This window comes from Vombatus ursinus, unplaced genomic scaffold, assembly GCF_900497805.2.
Source record: "Vombatus ursinus unplaced genomic scaffold, bare-nosed wombat genome assembly UNPS02012515.1, whole genome shotgun sequence".
Taxonomy (NCBI): domain Eukaryota; kingdom Metazoa; phylum Chordata; class Mammalia; order Diprotodontia; family Vombatidae; genus Vombatus; species Vombatus ursinus.
In genome coordinates this window covers 2,166,046-2,186,918 of record NW_020952293.1, presented here as the reverse complement: position 1 = coordinate 2,186,918, position 20,873 = coordinate 2,166,046, and the positions used below count along the sequence as shown (strand labels likewise).

General features: G+C 48.3%; 1 protein-coding gene across 1 annotated transcript in view; it reads right to left on the bottom strand.

The window, feature by feature from the left end:
* VAC14 (Vac14, PIKFYVE complex component) overlaps positions 1-20,873 on the bottom strand; it is a 124,165-nt gene that overhangs the window by 15,321 nt on the left and 87,971 nt on the right. The window lies entirely within an intron of this gene.

Here is a 20,873-nt window from a genome sequence, read left to right as displayed (position 1 = left end):
GAGAGAGAGAGAGAGAGAGAGAGAGAGAGAGAGAGAGAGAGAGAGAGGTCACACGACTACTTACATCTGAAGGAAAGCTTCTCAGTGGGAAGGAGAGGAGTAAGAACCATTGCAGGGAACTGGGGATGGGGGCTAAAGATAGGAAGCAAACCCACTACTGGCCAGATAAATATTAGAGAAAAGGCATGTGGAGAAGGTAGATGTCCAAAGCAGACGTCACAAGATAAACTGGAGAACAACTGATCTCTATGCCCCTCAGAAAGAGAGAGGATGGGAAAAAAGGAAAGAAGATGAACTAGTATGTGGGTTATAAAGAAATCTGGAAAGATCTTTGTGACATCACTGAAAACAAAACCAAGCAAAACAAAACCCAAAAAATGGAGCATCTAACTGATCACATTAGGAAAAATGAAGGAGAGTGTCCAGAGAATCCTGGGGGAGGAAGTCAGGGCAATTTTAAATGCAGTAGTTTTAAAGCACCAATCATTATTTGTATTGGTGCTTAATGTTATTTCTAATACAGCAGAACATTAAAAAAAAGCCAACAAGTCAACAAGCATTTATTAAACATTTACTGGATGTCAGGAACTATGTTAAGTAAGGATGATACAAAGAAAGGCAGGGTCTCTGCCCTCCAGGTGCTTAGAAAAGGAACTTTCCCAAAGTCCCACAGGAACAGATGATGGAGTAGAAATAATGAGGCTCAGGAAGCGGCTGCTAAGGGCTTTCTCTCTCCTCTCCCAATCTGCTCTGTTTAATAGCATAGGGGAGCTAAAAAGCCCCCAATGTCCCACACGGAAGCACCTTGGATTGGCCCTGCTCAGCACTCTATGTTTCCAGACTAGGGTTTAATGTGGCCCTCTAGGTCCTCAAGTGCAGCCCTTTGACTGAATTCAAACTTCACAGAACAAATCCTTTTATTAAGAGGGCTACATGTGGCCTCGAGGTCGAAGGTTCCCCACCCCTGACGAATCTATAGACTAAAACTCAGCTCTGAGTGAAGAGGCTTCTTGGAGATGGGGCTGGAGGGGCTGAGCCAAAGCTGCCTCTGATGCATGGCGGCCCTGCAGCTGACAATGACACAACCCTCGCAAATCTGCAGGGCTTCTCTTTCTCCATCTTCACACCGTGCTAAACTGAGAAAACATTAGCCCAAAACAGCCTCCATCATGCTGCTGAGCAGCATCCAACTTTGCCAGAGTCTCCATCTGAATACAAGCCCTAGCCTTGTTGTCAGCCTGGTTTTGATTAGTTGGGGAGGTTGTTTGTTTGTTTGTTTGTTTTTTTTTTGGTGGCACTAGGAAAATCCTAGAGCGTTTGGTAATGGAGAAATAGGGTAACATCCCCAGGACCCAAACCACCAAGCAGCAAACATCAGACAGGCTGCCTTGATCCCATCCCAATCCTCTGCTATGCACCCAGGAGAAGAGGGAAGAAACTGAGCACAGAAAATCAAGAGTATGGCGATGAAATGCCCGGAGTTTACCACCAGAAGGGGTTCTGAGACTCTGCTGCTGGCACAATGCCTACCTCTACCTAGCCCACCCCAACAATTTGCCCTAAGTGTTAGGAGATCAAAGGTATGCATAGAAAAGCAGAAAGTTTTGAATTATCAGGACTTCCAAACTTAGAAGGCCCATTATCATTGGTAACCACTCATATCCACTGTCTCTAAAGAGTGAGAAGGCGCCCATGACTACTGACAAGCCCAGGCCGTGTCACAGGCGCCTCTAGGCATTGGAGGCAGCAGGATGCTTACTGCAAAGGAAGCACTAAGCCACTGTGGATCACAAGCCTCCACACAGCTGGGGTCTGGTGGGTTTGGTACCGGAAGAGATGAGCACCAACGTAGCAGGAGGTTTTCTTCCGGGCATGCTTTACCCCTTTACTGAGAAAACCAAAGCTGCTGAGGGCTTCCCCTTCTTCCCTGCTCCCAGGATCCTTTCCACTTGTGGCTGATGGAGAGACGGAGCTTCCTGTGGCCAAGCCCAGTGCCTGCACCGCTCTCCACCCCCCCCGCCCCATGCCGCCGTCTTCGCTGGGAGCTTCTCTCCTGGACTGCTCTCTCTTTTCACCCTGAATCGCCTTTCCACTGGCTCCTTCCCTAGGAACACGCCCTGGTCTCCTTCCCCTCCCCTGACGCAGGCTTTCAGTCAAGTCATCACCCCGTGGCTCTGCTCTCCTCCACAGCCAAACTCCCACAGAGCAGGTGATTCTGATTCCCTCCTTTTCCCCAGCTCTTGTGCTTTCTCAATCCCTCCTTGAGGACAGACACTGGTTTGTTTTTATCTTTGCACGCTCAGCTCCTAGTGCAGTATCTTACACATAGTAGCTGCTTCCTAAATATTTGCTGCAATGAAGTGAGAAAGCAGATGGATGTCAGAGGCAGGAAACAGCCAGGGCAGAGTGACCCAGAGCGCAGCAGCAAGAAGTCTGAGGTCAGGGCGAAGAGCCTGGCTTTTAGGAAGAAAGGCAGTTTGATATCTTCCTAAAGCTTCCTCAGATCTTTAAGGGAACAAATAAGCTCCATTCTGCACAGAGTTCTCTCTGCGAGATTATGGGTTAGGAATGTTTGTGAGCACTGAACTAACGAGGAAGGGGCAAGAGAGCTTGGAGGGGACAACTGGTCAAACACATGTGTGACCTGCAGCTGCTGCTGCTTCTGTGATAAGACCCAACAGCTGAAGCTGTCACCAAGGCAAGAGATGCTCAGCATGCCACCCTTCCATCTCACACCCATGACATGGGATGCCGGCACAGCCGGGCTGTGTGTGTGAGAGCACATAACAGAAGGGTTCCCATGTGGTGGATGACCGACGTGCAATGACCATCTCTCACAGATGCTGGAGAGGGGATTTTTACTTTGGGAGGAAGCTTGGCCTAGAGGATATCAAAGTTTCCTCTAACTCCATCCAACCGTGGTCAAGCAGGGTTCAGGGCACAGCAGAGGCTGGACCACTGAGGAGGCCCAGGAAAAAGGCAAGAGGAGCTGGCCAGAGTGATCAATGAGAAGAGGACATGCTCCAGACCCTGGTGATGTGCTGAGAGAAGGCCTCTCCTTGCTCTAGGCTTGTTCCTGTACCAGCAAACCGGAAAGCAAGAACTGGCTTTACAACAGCCTCAAGCCAAAAGTGAGTCCACTGGGCTACTCTTACCAGGCTTCCTTCTATTCCCTCAACCCTTGGGAAGAAAACCACCAGAAGACAAGTTACCACACCTCTCACTCAGGGTTTCATTCAGCCCATTTGTCTGTGGCCAAGTGACATCAATAAACACCTACTATATATCAAGCCCTGTGCTAAATACTGGGAATACAAAGAATGCTCCCCCACCCCCCAATCCAAGCAGCCCACAATGTAAAGGTGGAGACAACACGCAAACAACTAAGTGCAAACAAGATAGTAACAGGAGATAATCTGGGTGGGAAGGCTTCTTGCAAAAGGTGGAATTTTGGCTGGGACTCGAAGGAAGCCAAGAGATGCAAACGTGGAGGGAGGGCATTCTACACGTGGGAGAGAGCCAGGGAAAAGGCCTGGAGTTTGGAGATGAGTGCTGAGTGTGATGAGCAGCAAGGGGCCGGGAGGACTGGATCACAGACCACATACGTGGGGAATAAAGTAGGGCCAGCCGCTAGCTCAAATTCCTATTCGAAGATGGCGGGGTTTGGGCTATGACAAGTTGCTCACTGATCCCAAAGGCCATCTTATTCTCCCCCCTTCTCTGGTTAAACCAAGCATGAGGCTGGGCCCTCCGCAGCATGATCAATGCTTCTCTGGACAGACACAAAATGCCCACTCATCCTAGGAGTATGTGTTTCCTTGACACCCTATAAAAAGTCACAACAATTCATCACACATCAAGTCTCCTCGAAAGGATTCTCCTTCTCTGTGCTCCACTTATTAAAAAACCACCACAGGGAAGGGGAAGAAAGAAGAAAGAAACAGCCATCCACAGCTGGCAAGGGCCAGAGGCCAATCACATGGCTCTATCTTTTACCTCCTCCCTCCACCAAACTGGTTATTAGAATTCTCAGGATACCAATCAGGTCCCTTTGTTTGCTGCTGACTGCTGAAAGAAGACGTGGCTGCCATGTTGATAAACAGATTGAAAAATTCTTCTGGTTTCACCGGGGTGCCCTGGAGGCCAGAGCTTGCTGGAGGGATTTGACAGCTAACAAAGCATCTCGGTACCTCGGCTTGGAGCTGCGTTTGGTCATGGCCTCCTAGCTGGGGCTGAATTTTCCTGGAACTTCACATGTCGTCTGGAGTTGGAGTCCTAGTTTCTGGGAACAAGGCTCAGTGAGGGCAGTTCTGACGGAGCTGGGGAGAAGGCAACAGCTTTCTCATCATGGAATGGAAATGGCATGGAACCTACAGCTGAACAATGAACAGACCGGACGAAGGAAGGGAAGGCCAGCGAGAAAGTGTCCAGCGACCCAGGCTAGGGATTGCCCCAAAGAAGCATCTTGAGAGCTGACCTCTGAGGTTAGAGAACAGGGTACTGTATTCATGTAGTATGGGGGCCTGCAAGAGGAACAGACCCAGGACTGCTGTATCATCATCTCCCCCAGCAGAAGCCCAGCTCGAGAGGCTCTGCCAGCTCAGGATCAATAACGGAATACAGACAGCGATCATTAAACATTTACCTGTGTTTTAAAGTGTGTGTGTGTGTGTGTGTGTGTGTGTGTGCGCGCGCGTGCGTGCGCATACACACTCTTCACTAAACAGCGGTCTGGGAAGTTCTTCAGGACAAGGTATGTAAGTGCAGTAGGAGAACAAAGCAGAAGATTCTGGTGGGGACACAATGGACAGAGGGACCATCACTACTCTATGGAGTCTCCTACTCTGCTTGCTTTATGCCACAGAGGTGGCTGAGCCTTAAGCCTGGTGAGTGCACGTGTGCGCAGAGCTCTCTCTCACATATCTAAGAGTATAACGAGAGGATCAGCATGACCCTGTGACAAATGGAGACATGGCAGGGCACCTCCGGCCCAGGTGTCTCAGCTGGTCCACGGGCTGCCTTGGCAGGTTGCCCCCTTTTCACACAGACCTCAGGACTCCGGTGGGATCTCCCTCTCCAGTCCACTGTGGCTGCGTTGGCCAGGGGTCCCTCCTGTCACTTGCCTGGCCTCTTGCTAGAGTTCTGTGGACTGTTTCTGACCTTGGGGGTGAGGGAGTGGAAGAGCAGAGGAAGGCAGAGGGATGTCTGATTCTAACTCTGTAGCCATAAAAGGGATTCCCAAGTGATTCTATACAAGGCCCCATGCTACAGAAGGACCCTAGGAGGTTCCCCTAAGTCTCGATCCTTCCCAGCTGCCCTGGGAAGACAGGCTGGGCGTGGCCCTGGGGTGGAGGTGCATCCCAATGACATTTCAGAGCACCAGCCCTGCCCGAGGCTGCCTGCTGCACAAGAAGACCCAACCACCTGCTATTTTTGGCAGTATTTCTCTCCAGGCCTTCTTTACTGAATGCTTTCCTTCTAAAAGAGAGGGCCGCTGAAATCAGAATGAAGAAACTCCCAGGTGGGGCTTTCCTGCCCTTTTCAGCTCATTCAGGTTTTCTTCCAAAGAGCCCTGGATCAGCATGTGGTCATGGACCATCAAAAGACGGCAGTGCCAAGGGGAAAACGAATACCGCTGAGAGATGACAAGCCAACACGAAGCCCAAGCTGGACAGCCTCTCCTCCCGCTCCACTGGAGACCCTGCCTCGAGAGGGGAAGCAGAGAAGGCCTGGCAGGAACAGGGTAGGCTCCAAGCCTTCTCTTCACAAAATATGCAGGCAAAGTCACATTCTGATTTATCAGCAGAAAGCCATCTGAAGTCAAGCCCCAATTATATGGACCACTCGTGATTCCTGCAGTAGTCTCCTGAAACAAGCATTTATTAAGTGCCTGCTATGTTATCTCACTGGATTCTCAGAATGGCCCCGGAGGTAGGTGCTGCAATTGTCTCCATTTTACAGCGGAGGAAACTGAGGCAGACACAAGTTAAAGACTTGCACAGGGTCACACTCCAGCTCAGCCACCTAGAGGCCCTTAGGCAATTTGATCTCTCCCTACTTTCTGCCCTAATACCCCAGCATTTCCACCACTTGGCACGGCATCCATGTGGATGGTAAAAAAGCCACAGAGGTACTCTCTCTCAGGGTGGCTAATGAGGCCTCGTGCTGCCCCTGGGACCACATGCTACACATGCAACTTCCTCTGCCCACGGCTCCCATGCAGATCCTCTGGGTTAGGCAAAAAGAACCAGGCTGAAAGGAGGGGCCTCCGAGGGAGGGTGGCTGCCCAGAAGCAAAGGGGACAAATACAGATCTCATCAGCCTTGTGCGCTAACCAGGAAGAGCTGTGAGAAGAGATGAGGGGAACAAAGAACAGGGGAGAGGACAATGGGGAACGTGGCCGGTCGGCGCAGCTGGGACACAGGGCAGCCGGTCTCACTTGTGCTCGTCTGGACATGGTAGAGACCTGGCCTGGTGTAAGAAGGGGGAGAGACAGTAACATGCGCTGTGCCACCATCATTACTGGAATGGACTCCAGGCTTTGTGTCTCTGGCATCTGGAGTGCTCCCCTGTGACCACGTGGCAGATAAAAAGCCTACCCCCAACTCCTTTTCACCCCCTCCCCAAGACAGGATTAACTGCTATCACACATCGAGGACGGTCTGGCCTGACCGAGGGGGCTGAGCAGCACGCTGCATGTCTCTGGGATTTCTTCTCCAGCTTCTATCACCAAGTAAGGACAGAATCCAATGGCTCTTCCAGGTTTCTTGTTATTGTTACAGCATTAAGACCAGACCATGGATGTTGGACTTGGAAATGCAGCTAATCTAAATTTGTTTAGAATCAACCAGCCAACTTTCAATCTCCCTCTTCTTGTTCCTTTACCCTATTCTCCTTCCCCAGCTCTGGCCAAAGAGGCCTTTCCAAACAAGTGATAAAACCCAGAAGCAGACGATGTGTCTGACATACAGAAGGGATGTTTGGGCAGAGACCTTGTGGAGAGCATGGGAAGGGTGGGGAAAGGCTGGGAATCCAGCAGCATCTCACCATTTTCAGTGGAGATGCTAGACCCTGGGGAAAACCATTCTTTGGCAACTTGAGGCATGCCCAGCCAAACTAGAGGAGAGGGCCCTAGAGAAGGCCTGACACAGACTCACAATGAACTTAAGGGAAAAGGGAGGCAGTTTAGACGACCCAAGGCACCCTGATCCATCTTCTTTCTGGTCACTTTCAAACTCTCTGCACACCGTACCAACAAGGAGATTACAAGCCCAGAGCCCAGGCCAGCTCTCCAAGAGCGGCCTTGACGTTTTAGCTGCGCTCGGTCATTCCCCTTGCTGCCTGAAGGAAGGTACCAACACCCAGCGAAGGGTGTGTCAACCTAGAAGCACCTGCCACCTCCTGATGCCTCCACTTACTATCATCTGTTTTTACTCTGTCACTTGGATTTCAAGGTTAACTACCCCATGACTAACACAGAAAACCAAGAACAAAACACTGGCACCAGCCTTCTAAGTTGGCTGCAGTTTCTTTAGAGTTTTTCCTCAACCCCCAAAACTAAATCAATCAGTGACTTTCTTTTCCAAAATACGGTTTGGGCTCTGAGTAACAGTGTAACATAATTAACTATAGGATTTGAGTAATTTCATTCGGTCCCTTCCATTTCACTAGAGCAGAGCAAATGGACCCACTGAGTCAGCGTGGAGAGCCAGTGTCCTTGGGCCGCTCTCCAGAAAGGGTCATTTCCCCAGCTCCTCCAAACCGCTCATGCACTCCCTGTTGCGAGCACCACCACTCAGGTACAGGGATACCACCCAACTGCCTCCCCTGAAGCCTGGGCACATTCTCTGCAACAGCTCTGCAGCTGGTGCCTTCACTCAAATTGGACATCTCTGATGCAGCAGCAGCTCAGCCTGTCCAAAGCAGAAATCAACACTCCCCTGCCCCATCCTTCCTTCTTCTGGCAAAGGTAGCGCCACTCGTCCAGTCTTCTGTGATTACGGCCTCACCATCCCCCTTCTATTCTGAATTGCCCTCCCCCTCCACAGCCACTCGGCTGACCAACCTTGCTGTTCCTACTTCCACAACAACTGCCTGTCTGGTCTCTCTTCTCCCTTCTAACAGTCACTTCCTTAGGTCAGGCCCTCATCACCTCTCACCTTGACAACTGCCAAGGCCTTATCTCCTCTATCCTTGCATGCTAATTCTGACCACGGATCTGAGGGTGGCCCAGGGTGTCTCCAGAAGTATCACTTTAGTTTGGTGACTCGGTAGGCAAGTATTTAGTTTGAGTTGGATAGAAATGGGAGCTCGAGAATGGAGCTAATCCCAGAAAACCCTGGCTACCCTTTGCTGGACGAGGGGACCTCTTCACATGGTACCCGGAGGGGAAAGCTGAAGCCTTCCCCACTTCCTGCCCCACTACCCAATGCTCTGAGAGAACAGATGGCTCAAGGCCCTGGCTTCTTCTTCCAATTAGCCACTCCCAGAGGTCCGTGTCTATTTTAGAGCCACAAGGCTGGGATGATATAGACTACTTTCAAGCAGGCACCTGTTGTCTTGTATTCAAGAAATCCAAAGAACAACCTAATACCAAAGCTGGAAAACACACATGCCTCTAAGCAACCCAGACCGGAAGAGGGAAGCCCTCCCTTCCCCTGCCGTCTTCACCTCCTTCATCCCTGCTCAACAGCTGTGATCCTTTAGGAATTTAAAGAGGAAGCAGCTTTCAGAAAGAGGATAAAATTAGGACAGGGAGGAAAGAAAGGCCCCACATCCCAAGTTCAGAAAGCTAAAAAGCTTCACATACATTCTCTTCTCCCCACTTTACTCTTCTTCCCCTCCAAAGCATGAAAACTGTAAATCCCTTTTCTTTCAGTCAATCCTCAGCCAAGGCAGGCAGAGCAACCTTGCCAGCTCATGCTTTAAAAATTCATCGTGCTTAATGCAGTCGATGTGGCTGATACACTTAAAAGTTTCAGAGGCGGGGGTGAGGGTAGGGAGGGTAGAGGGAGTCTTATTTTTCTGGGTCTTTGTGCAAGTGGCTAGAAAAGGACTGAGGAAGTGGCATGTGATGCCATATAGGGTGAAGAAAAGGGAAGAAAGACCCCTTGGCCATGTTTTCCCAGAGTCACCTAAATCAAGCAGTGCCATACTCATGGTGATCAGAAAGATCTCTTCTTGGCCTCCTGCCTGATCATCCTTGCTGGCCGTTCTGGTGGAATCTGGGGGCTCTGCCTCTAGGGCAGGCTGGAGGTTTGGAGCAGAAGCCCACCTAAAGACTAAGCTAGAACTCAAGGCACACTGGCTTCATGTTCCACTGGAAAAACCCGAGCCTACCTCCCAAGAGCTCCATCTTCTCTTCCCTCCCCATCATGCAGATGCTTTCTGCCACTACCTCCTCCTTCACCTCTGTATCACAAGAACTGGTGGCCCTTCTCTTTGCCAAGGCAAACCTCTCTCTGCAGTACAAGTGATCCCATTCCATCCCATCTTCTCCAGCAGACTGCCCCCCTCTCATTTATCGGTAAGTTCTCCTTTTCTGCTGCTGGCTACTTCTCTACCATCTACCAACACACCTCAGTCTCCCTCATCTTGACCCATCCATCCCTGTTGGCAACTGTCCTCCATTTCTTCTTCTCTTGGTGCTAATGCCCTGAGGACATCTACAAAGGTGCCTTCAGTTCTCTTCCTCCGACTCTCTTTTAAACTCTGCCATCTGGCTTCTGACCCAGTCATCCCTCAGTGGCCTTTCCTCAAGCCAGCTCTTCTTGGCCCCTCTGCAACCTCTGACAGTGTCTGCCCCCTCTACTTGAGTCTCTCTTCTCATGGAGGTCACCGTGGGATACCGCTCTTTCCTGGTTCTCCTCCAGTCGTCCAGCTGCTCGTCCTCTGGGTCCTGTTTGCCAAAGGCGGGTATTTCCTATGGCTCGCCAGCCTGGGCTTTATTCTTCTCTTCCTTTCTTCTCCCTCTGTACTACTTCACTTGGTGATCTCATCACCTCTCCTGGATTCAATGATCTCTCCATGCAGAGGATTCTCAGATCAACTCATCTAACCCTAACCTCTTGTCTAACTTCCAAACTCATATTTCTAACTGCCTAATGGACATCTCAAACTGGATGTTCTGTGGACATCTGAACTTCAAACATGTCCAAAATTGAACTCATTCTCTTTCCTCCAAAACCCTGCCCTCTTCCTAACTCATCCATGATTGTTGAGGGCACCACTATACTAGTCCAGGGGCGGGGAACCACATTTGGCCTTCTAGGTTCGGTGGTGGAGATACTGAGGAATCCAGGATGACTCCTAGTTTGGGAGCCTGAGGGATGGGAAAGACAGTGTTACCTTCCACAGTAAAAGGAAAGGTGATGGTAAGAAAGGGTTTAGGGGAAAGATAATGAGTTCTGTTTTGGACAGATCAAGTTTAAGCTGTCTACTAGACATCCAGTTCATGATGTCTGAGAAGCAGCTGGAGATGTAACATGGGAGGTCAGAAGGGAGGCTAGGGCAGGAAGGACAGATTGGAGAACTGTCACATCAAGAAGGTAATTAAATCCACAGGAGCTGATGAGATCATCATGATGGCGCAGGCCCTCATCACCTGTCGACTGGACTACTGAAACAGCCTGCTGTCTGATCTTCCTGTCCTCCCTGCATTCCAGCCTGGACTCCAGCTGTCAAGGTGATCTTCCTAAAGCCCAGGTGTCGACGTCACTCCCCCCGTGGCTCTTCATCCCTTCTGGATCATATAGAAAATCCTCCCTTTAGTGTTCAAAGCCCTTCATACCGCCCCCCTCAGTCTCCCAGTGACAGTGGCCTTACTGACCCTAGCACCAGACACTCCGTCTCCTGGCTCTAGACGTTTTCTCTCACCGTCCTCTGGGCCTCCCGTCTCAGCTGAGACCCCATCCTCTACAAAAAGCCTTTTGTGATCCCCTCAATGCTGGGGCTTTCCCTCTACTCATCATCCTAAGGGATCCTGTTTATATCCTGTTTGTCCAAAGTCGCTTTCATACTGTCTTCCCCCTTAGACCACGAGTACCCCAAAAGCAGGAGCTTCCTTTCATTCTTCTTGTATCCTCAGCACTTAATGGTGTCTGGAACAGGGGAACCTGCAGCCTCGAGGCCACATGTGGCCCTCTAGGTCCTCAAGTGTGGCCCAAACTTCACAGAACAAACATAGCAGAGAGCATAGTTTAATAGATACCGCCCTAGACTTGGAGTCAGGAAGACCAGTTCAAATCCAGCCTCAGATACGTCCTAGCTGTGGAACTCTGGGTAAATCACTTAATCCGTCTGCCTCAATTTCCTAATCTGTATAATGGGGATAACAACAGCACCTATCTCCCAGGGTTACTGTGAGGATAAAATAAAATAACATTTGTGGGGTACTTCGCAAACCTTATAACATTATACAAATGCTAGCTATTCTATTTCTATAGTAAGTGCTTAATAAATGTTTATTGACTGACGTGAGTTCTCACAGAAAAGAAAACAGCCTAATCCTGGCTGACAAAGCAAGCATCCAATCTGCTTGGGTTGACACAAACCCCAGACTGGTGTTTCATTTTAAGGACTATGTTAATAGGTAAAGAAAATGGCGAGATCATGGGATTGAGAAATCGAGGGGGCCTTAGAGGTCATCCAAACTAATTTGTGCTCTTTATAGATGAGCAAACAGGCGCAAAGAAATGGAGTCGTCAAAGGCCATGCTGTTAGGAAACACCACAGCAGGGATTTGAACCCAGGTTCTCTGGCTTTTAATCCAATGCTCTTTTCATTACATCATGCTACTTGTTGACTCGAGGTACAGACACCTCTTCTTCCGCAACATTCACTCATTCATGTGTTCAATAAATATTTGTTAAAATCCTGCTACGTGTCAGACACTCCGCTAAGGGCCGGGGATATACAAAGAGGCGAAAGAGAGTTCCTGCCCTCAAGGAGCTCATAGGCCTGGGGATTTACATGGAGTATATCATCCATTCTCAGTCATGTTAAACTTCAGAATAATAATAATGATGATGATAATTCCCTCAGAATGAAGTTCAAGTTCCTTAACCTATATTCAGGGTTCTCTATAATCTCTACCTTATTTCCTCTTATTTCCTATGCATATGTGTGAATGTGTGTGTGTGTGTGTGTGTGTGTGTATCTACATGCATGGGTATCTATCTCTGCTCTTTTGTGCCTCACAGTGCTTCCTCTTTGGAATGCTCTCCTACCAGCTCCCTCCCCAGTCAAACGCTTGACAAGGTCCTGCCTAAGGAGCCTTTTCCCCCTGACTGTCCGATTCCTTCAGCCCCTGCTGCTAACTTTGTTCTCTGCTCTCCTGTGGCAGTATTGACTTTGGCATTTAATTATATCCTGCTTTGCACTGTCAGTTAACAGTTTCATCGATGTTTGTATTGCCTCCTGAACTAGATTTTGATTACATTTCAAGGGCAGGAACTTCTGTATTTCCTACAGTGTCAACTGGTGAGTATATTAAAAGTACTCAATTAAGACAATTTGAATTGGAAATTGATCAGAGCCATTTGGGACTTTATGGACTAGGATGTGGACTTGAAACTGCAATATAAAGGGAGATAAGGTAAATTATGGTCCCTCATACCTTAGAGATCTCTGCTTTCTAGATCTTGTCACAGTCAGAACCCCTCTGGAGCAGGGACTCCAAGGTCAATCCACTGAGAGCTCAATCAACAGTTATTTCACCCACAGGTGACTGCCTACATGGACCAGAGAAGAGGATATGGCCTCCTCCACCGTGCAATAAGGTTGAGACAAAGTAAATCTGAATACAGCTTTGCAAGGGAAACAGTTGATGGGAAAGATTGGAAAGAAAGGGGTGTTATCCAAATTGGAGGCCTGCGGGGCCAACAGAAGGTAAAGTAGCAGACTGGGAAAGGTATCCAGAAAGACTGAGAAGCCGGGTGGAGGATCTCTCAAATCCCTGGGGAAGGAGGCAATGTCAGGAGAACAAGGAAAAGAAGCAGAGGATGAAGAGACAGAGCAGGAAAAGTAAAACTAGGTAACGGGGCCATGAGGAAGGGGCCGGAGGCCTACAATGCACTCAGGCTCTCGAATTAGCCATCACATTCAATGTCTTTATTTATCCTTTGACTGTTAAGCCCTGGGCTTCTCAGCATCTGAGCTTCAGTCATTTGGACAACCAGGTCAAATTAAAAATAATAAAATGTTAGGCCAAAGGGATGTGATAAGAGAAGTCCTGCTGTCTCTGTGCTGACTGGTTGACCAGATATTCCTAAATCCTTATTGCTATATGATGTTCACAATAGAAACTTGTCAAAAATCTTTATTCAATTGAAATTCCTTTTTAATACCAACTTTTATTTCAACTCTCTCAACGTCTCCTCTTGGAATAAGAACTTCCATGAACCTTTGGCCCAGTGATGCAGGTTTCTCTCAGGCAACCCCAAGTTACTCCAGATGCAGCCTTAGTGTAGGCACCACCTTTAGCTGGGAAGGAATCTGTTCTGCTACTGAGATGGAGGAAAGAAGAGTCCATTTTTTTTCCATGATCTCCCTGATCAATATATCATGTATGCTGTGGCAATGGGAAGATGATCAACTAAGCTATGAGCCAGCTGTTGTATCTATGTTTTTAGAGGGGCAGCTAGGTGGCGCCATAGCGCTCAGAGCACTGGACTTGGAATCAGGGAGACTCATTCATCTTCATGAGTTCAAAGCTGGCCCCAGACACTTAACCAGCAATGTGATCCTGGGCAAGTCACTTAGCCCCATTTGCCTCAGTTCCTCATCTGTAAAATGAGCTGGAGGAGGAAATGGCAAAACACTCCAGTATCTTTGTCCATAAAACCCCAAAATGGGTTCACGAAGAGTCAGACATGACTTAAATGACTCAACCACAAATATTTTCAGAGGCCACGCCTCAAGGGCTGCTGTGTATCAAACCTGGCAGAGCAGAATGTTAGAGAGGGACAGGAGGATGTTGGCACCTCCACTTATCCCTGTTTTGCCATGGACCCCAACCTGCTGAAGGGACAGTATGCTTCCTCCAGAAGAAGGCAAAGAGTTCCCTCAAGCCTGTTCTTTGTGAGACCCAGGTCTGCAGAAGAGTTGGGCGGAATCCCTTAAAGGCAGTGATTCTAATAGCAAGTTCCCATCCTAGAGGGGGGTTATCTAGCTTTGGTGATTTCCTGTGGCCTGGTGTGGTGGGGTTTTAATGCAGTGGCGGGTTGCCAAGAATGACCTCGCTAAAATAATTACCATGAATCCAGAGCTACAGTTACAAAGACCATCATGCCTAATTCCCAATAACCCCAGAATCTCCCTATTTGGCAATGGGAAAACACTGAGGAAACCACTAGGTCCTGTGATCACTGGTGGTAGATCCCCAAATAGAACCCACAAAATTACATTGCCTCCCCAAGGCTTCAAGACTGTGGTTCCACTTGGCGAGGGAGCAGTCGACCTTCCCAGATCTTGGTACGCTTCAGAGAAAGGACCCTACGAACTCAGATGTAGCATCGCCCTCCCACTGAAGCACTGCTTTCTTCCCATGCCTTTAAATAGATGGAGATCATGTTTCCTCCTGAGGTTCCTCAATCAGCCCATTCCCATAACTTACGTCTCTGCTCTAAACAGAGATGGTTGGTCACACCCTGATCTTGGCACCACTCACAAGTGCCCCTTTTTATGATCGAGAACTCTGTAATTCCTGTCTCCAATCTCAATCTCCTGATACTCTATCTCTCCCTATGCTTTATTCCTTCAAAAGTTAATCTTGACTGCAATCTCTACAATCCTGAGTATTTTGCCAAGCTTTGGCTCCACTCTCCTCCTGCCCAAGCTCGACCCCTCAGTCAAGCATTCAGTATGCATTTATTGAGCACCCACTATGTGCCAGGCCCTGCGTTAAGCACTGGGATACAGAGAAAGGCAAAAAACAGTCCCTGCCCTCAAGGAGCTCACAGTCTGATATGGGAGACAACATGGACAACAACTGTATACAAACAAGATACATATACGGGATAAACTGGAAATAACCAAGAGTTGGAAATGCTACCATTACAGAGATCAGGAAAGGCTTCATGTAAAGACAGGATTTTAACCGGGAAGCCAGGAAGTGGAGATAAAGAGAGAGAGCAATCCAGGCATAGGGAACGGCCAAAGAAAATGCACCAAGCCAAGAGATGGAGCGTCTTGTTCAAGAAACATCCAACGAAGAAGTGTCACTGGATAAAAGAGTGTGTGCGCAGAGTAAGGTATAAAAAGGCAGGAAAGGAAGGGGGGCCAGGAAGTGAAAGAGTTTGTATACCAAACAGAGGATTTTATATTTGATCCTAGAATAAGGGAAAGGAAAGGGAAGAAGCATTTATTAAGTGCCTACTGTGTGCCAGGTACTGTGCTAGGCACTTTACAAATATTAGCTCATTTGATCTTCACAACCCTTTTAGGTAGGTTCTATTATTATCATCCCCATTTTACAGCTGTGGAAACTGAGGTGGACAGGTTAAGTGACTCGCCAAGGGTCACACTCCTAATAAGCGTCTGATGCTGGATTTGAACTCAAGTCTTCCTGCCTCTGGGCACCATCTACTTTGGTACCTAGCTGCCTGTGGAGGTGATAGGGAACTACTGGAGTTTAAGTGGGAGTGGGTGAGCTGACAAACCCCTCTCTAGCCTCCAGCCCCCAGCTCCTGCAGCAGTCCAGGTGAGAGGGGATAAGGGCCTGCACCCGGGGGCTGGCTGGCTCAGAGAGGAGGGGAGTGCAAACAAGATAGGTCACTAAGGTAAAACGGACAGGCCCTTGCAACAGATTGGGTATGGGGGGGATGGGAGTGAGGAGTCACCTAGGTTGTAAGCCTGGGTGGCTAGGATAGTGGTACCCTCAACAGCAATAGGGGAGTTAGGAAGAGGGGAGGGTTGTGGAGGAAATACACCAAGTTCAGTTTTGGATGTGCTGAATTTAAGATGTCTACACAAGATCCTGTTTGACATGTCTAACTGGCAGCTGGAGATGTTGAATGCGGAGGAGAGAGGTTAGGGCTGGTTAAAGAGATCTGAGAATCCTCAGCACAGAGATGATCACTGAATCCATGAGAGCTGATGAGCTCACCAAGTGAAACAGTATAGAGGGGCTAGAGAGGAGGGCCCAGGACAGACCTCAGGTGGGTGAAATCGGGATGAGGATGCAGCAAAGCTGACTGGGAAAGAACAATTCTACCTACTGGGCAGGCAGGAGGAGAAGCAGGAGAAAGTAGTGTTACAGAAACCTAGGGAGAAAAGAGTAACAAGGACAAGAGGGTGATCAGTAATGTCAAAGGCTGCAGAGAGGTCAAGAAGAATTAGGACTGAGAAAAGGTCATGAGAGTTGGCAACTAAGAGATAACTGGTAACTTGGAAGAGAGTGAAAAAGAGAACACGAGCAAAAGAAACAGAGAGAACTATTATAGACTGCCTTCTCTAGGAGTTTAGCCACAGAAGGAAGAAAAGATGTGGGATGACAACCAGAAGGGATGGAGGGATGCACGTGTTATGTTAGGGCTTTTTAAGACTGGGAGAGACAAGGTTGCAGGCAGCAGGAAAGCAGCCAGTAGACAAGAAGAGACTGAAGGCAAAAGGGTGGGGATGATGGAAGGGGCAATCCAGCCACGCCTTTGTTGCTGTTCAGTTGTGTCTTGATTCTTCCTGACCCCATTTGGGGTTTTCTTGGCAAAGATACTGAAGTGCTTTGCCATTTCCTTCTCCAGTTCACTTGACAGACGAGGAAACTAAGGCAAACAGGGCTAAGTGACTTGTCTAGGGTGACACAACTAGTTGAGTGTCTGGGCACCGAACTCAGAAAGATGAGTTTTCTGGACTTTAGGCCCGGCTTTCTATCCACTGCCTTACCAAATCCCAACCATGGATTACTGCTCCATTCAATTTTTCTGTTCCTACTCCTAAGTGATTGAATGGAGCTGTATGAAGTCTTGAAACTGTGCTTACCTGATCTACTATATACTTAAAATTTATGATACTAATTTGACCAGATCCACTACACTCATACAAATTTATGTGATGTAATCTTAAATGGGCCCTCACTGCAGCAAAGGAATCCTTTTCCTCTTCCCTAATTAATTCTCTATTCCACTCTCCAAGGATTCTCTCCTCAAGTTTTCAAAAAAGTCATCTCCATCCAGTGTTGCCACTCCCCTCACTCTTTTTAACACTATACAGTCTGGCTTCAGACTTCTTGGCCTGAAGCTGCTCTCTCCCAAGGCACCGCCAAACTGAATGACCTGTTCTCAGTTCCTGTCCTCTCCGAACTCTGCAGCATCTGGAGCGCTGGTCACCCTCTCCCCTCCTGGATGTTCTCTGCTCTCTGGGTTTTGGTGACACCATTCTCTTCGGGTTCTTCTACCCATCTGATCACTGCTTCTTAGTTTTCTTTGCTGATTCAACATTTCTGCCATGCCTCCTAACTCTCAAGGCCCTGTCCTGGATCCTTGCTTCTCTGCTCTTGACAATATCTCTCCTGGTGTCCTTATCAGTCTCTTTCTGCAGAGCACTCCCAGACCTACATACCCAGCCTCCTTCTCTCTCTCTGTCTCATGCGCTCCAGTCCTGCAACACGAACTACCTATTGGACACTCCTAACTGGATGTCCCATTGGCATCTCAAGTTCAACGTGTCCAAAACAACTCATCTTTCTCCTCCAAACCAGGCCACATCTAAACTTCTCTGTTTCTATAAGGGTGCCACCATCCTTCTGGTCACCCAGGTTCAAAACCTCAGTGTTACTCTCCTTCACCCTACATATAATCAGTCACCAAACCTTGTTGTTTCTAACTCCATGACATTTCTCTCATACATCCTCTTCTCTGCACTCACAGAACCATTATCCGCTCACCTAGATTAATGTAATAGCTTCAAGACTCTTTGGTTTTCCTGCTTCAAGCTTTCCCCACTTAAACCCACTTTTTACACATCCTCCAAAGTGACTTTTCCTAAAGCATGGATCTGGTCATGTCCTCCTCTTTCTCCACTGCTGCTCAATAAACTCCAGGGGATTCCCAGTGCATCTAGGATCAAATACAAACTCTACTGTTTGTCATTAAAGCTCTTCACAGTGTGGACCCTTCTTACCTTTCCAGACTTCTTACACACGACTTCCTTCCTCGAATTCTGCAATCTAGCCATACTGTCCTACTGAAAAATCTACACACAAGCCTCCTTCTCCTGCCTCTTGTGTCTTAGAAAGTACTCCCCCCTACTCCAGCCTTCAGAATCTCTGGTTTCCTTTAAGATTCACATCAAGCATCATTTTCTATGTGATGTCTTTAGGCCCCAACTGTACGTTCCCTCCCTCCCCAGACTATTCTGCACTCACTGTGGATGTCGTCTCTACATGCATGCTGTCCCTCCCAAGAGAAGCTCCCTGAGGGAAGGGACTGTTTTACCTGCGTTCCTGCTTTTGAGCAAGTGCTTAATAAATGCTTGTTGCCTGACTAACTCTAAGAGTCTTTAGGTTGACGCCAGGAGCCAGGGCCCTAAAATGCTCAGGGATATGCTATGAATAAGGTGCTCTGGGTTTCTAGGTGCCCTTCAAGGTTGTCCACAAAATTATCCAATGACTATGGACATCAGCTTCTATTAACAACAGTGATATAACCTACACCTCATATTTCTACCCCCAGTCAGGGGCACATTATTTGTTTTTTGGCCACAGATCCCTGTGTTCTTGTGTTAAATACTGCTCTCTCCCTAGATCTTTCCCCCTCATCCCTATTTCTGTTGTGGGTACCACCTGGCCTTTCAGCCCCCTCTTGGAGTGATTCATTAGTCATCACGCTATATTCTAGCCAGCCAGCTACTCCCTGTTCTCTCTCCAGGCTTTCCACCTCGTGTGTGTCTTCTATAACTGGAATGCACTCCCTCTCTATCTCTGCTCTTGGAATCCCTGAAAGCTCAAGAGCCATCACCTGCAGAACAACCATCATTCTCCTCTTCATTGCTAGCAGCACCCTCCCCACACAGTGAATTTAATTTCTATCTGGTCTGTATTCACTTATCTGTATACGTGCTGTCTCCTTGAGGGGGCAGGGATGATTTAGTTTTTGGACGCGGGCTCCTGGGGTCTAGCACAGAGCCCAGTGGAAAAAAATCATTCTGCCAACAGATCAGCCTCACAGCAGACAAGAGCATTCCTTGTGGTATGAGGATTATTAGTCGTCCTGCTGCCCAGCGGTGAAGACCGGAGCACAAAGACACGAAGGAATTTTATTCAGGCAGAATCGGGACCAGGCTCTTGCCCTTTTGGTTCAAAAGCCAAACCTTCACCCATCAAGCCACAATGAGTCTCGTCAACATTTTGAAAGCTTCTTCCCTTGGGCTGCGCTGGCACCCCAATCCAAATGCCCGAGTCTTGGGAAGGACGCCGCCCTTGATTGCCATGCAGGGCGCCTGCTTCTTGCAACACGCTGGTGGCCAGGTTTGAAGGTGGCCCCAGACAGCCCTTTCTGCATCAGTTAATCCAGGCAGAATTCTGTGGCTTTCTATGAATCTCTAACAGTTCGAGGTTTTGCTTTCTGTCACTACACTAGGCTAGGCTGGACCTAATGAAGAAGGTACTTTGACTGTAGGGTGTTACTTCTTCCTATCCCAATACCTGTGGTCCCCACAGAAGTTGACAAGTTATCCAATTTAACAACGGAGGGATCATACCCATCTCAGTCCTCAAAGCTCTATTCCAAGGGTTTTCTGGAATGATCTGAATTGAAGAGTTTTTTTTTTATAGCTCTTTACAAGTGTTCGTTTAAAGGACTAAGATAAACTCCAGAAGAAAGAATGGGAAGCTCAACACTACTGCCAGATGTTGGTAACAAAGAACAAATAACAGAGCTGCCCGACTGCTAAGTTTGGTGGAGAAGGAGAAAAAGATTTGACTTTGAAAGGCCTGGAAAGCTGGGAGGAGCCAGGCAAAAGAAGAGACAAAAGAAGCTGTTAAACTCTTCTTACCCAAACTTCAGGGTGACTTTTGTAGTCTGGTCTTATCTTTCTTTTCTTGAGAGGTTTTAAAAGTCCTCCTATGACTAACCATCCTTTCAGGGAATTCTGAAACCCATCGTTCATTCATACACTTCTTTCCAGCGTAAGCCACCTTCAACATGCCACCCTCGTGAGAATCGACATCAGTGACCGTGTAGGCATGACCCTACTGCAGCAACAGCTGGGGAGACCCAGCTCTCGGCCATTCAGGGCCTAGGTCTGGGAGCTTTCAGTTTCTCTATGGGGAAGCCCCTCAGCAACCCCCACTGGGCAAGAAGAACAGAAGAGGTAAGAAGCCACCCCTGGGTCCACTCCTTCCACTGAACGTCTTCTGATTTCTTCCTTTTTTTTTTTGAAACTAGAAGTGTCAACACACGAGCAGGGGAAAAATTCATGTTATCACCTCTTTAATAAGGGCCTTCAGAATCCTATCCGTTTAGAGCCTATTTTGGACTGGCTTCCAGAGATTTGTTAAAAGGCAGGGCAGGGACATGTGGGTCCTCTGATGTGGGGCTGCCCAAACCGGAGTCATTGTTGGCCGATTATAACCAGAGTTTCCCTCATGCCAAGTGGGTGTTGCAGTCAATTTAACAATGGAAACATGCATTTTACAAACGAAAGGAACAACAGCAGGGAAAAGATATTTTTAGTGATCGTGCCTCTGCTTAAAAGGCGTCGGTTTCATTGGAAACCAGGCAAACCTCCTACAAAGTCGGCCTGCTTGCAAGAAGTGATTAGCATAATACAGGCAGAAAAGGGCCCGCCTCCACAGGAGGCAAGGCAGGTGAGGAGGCGGAGGAAATGAGTGCATACTACAGAAGGAGGCTTTCCTGCTAAAGTGGAGTCATAGGACA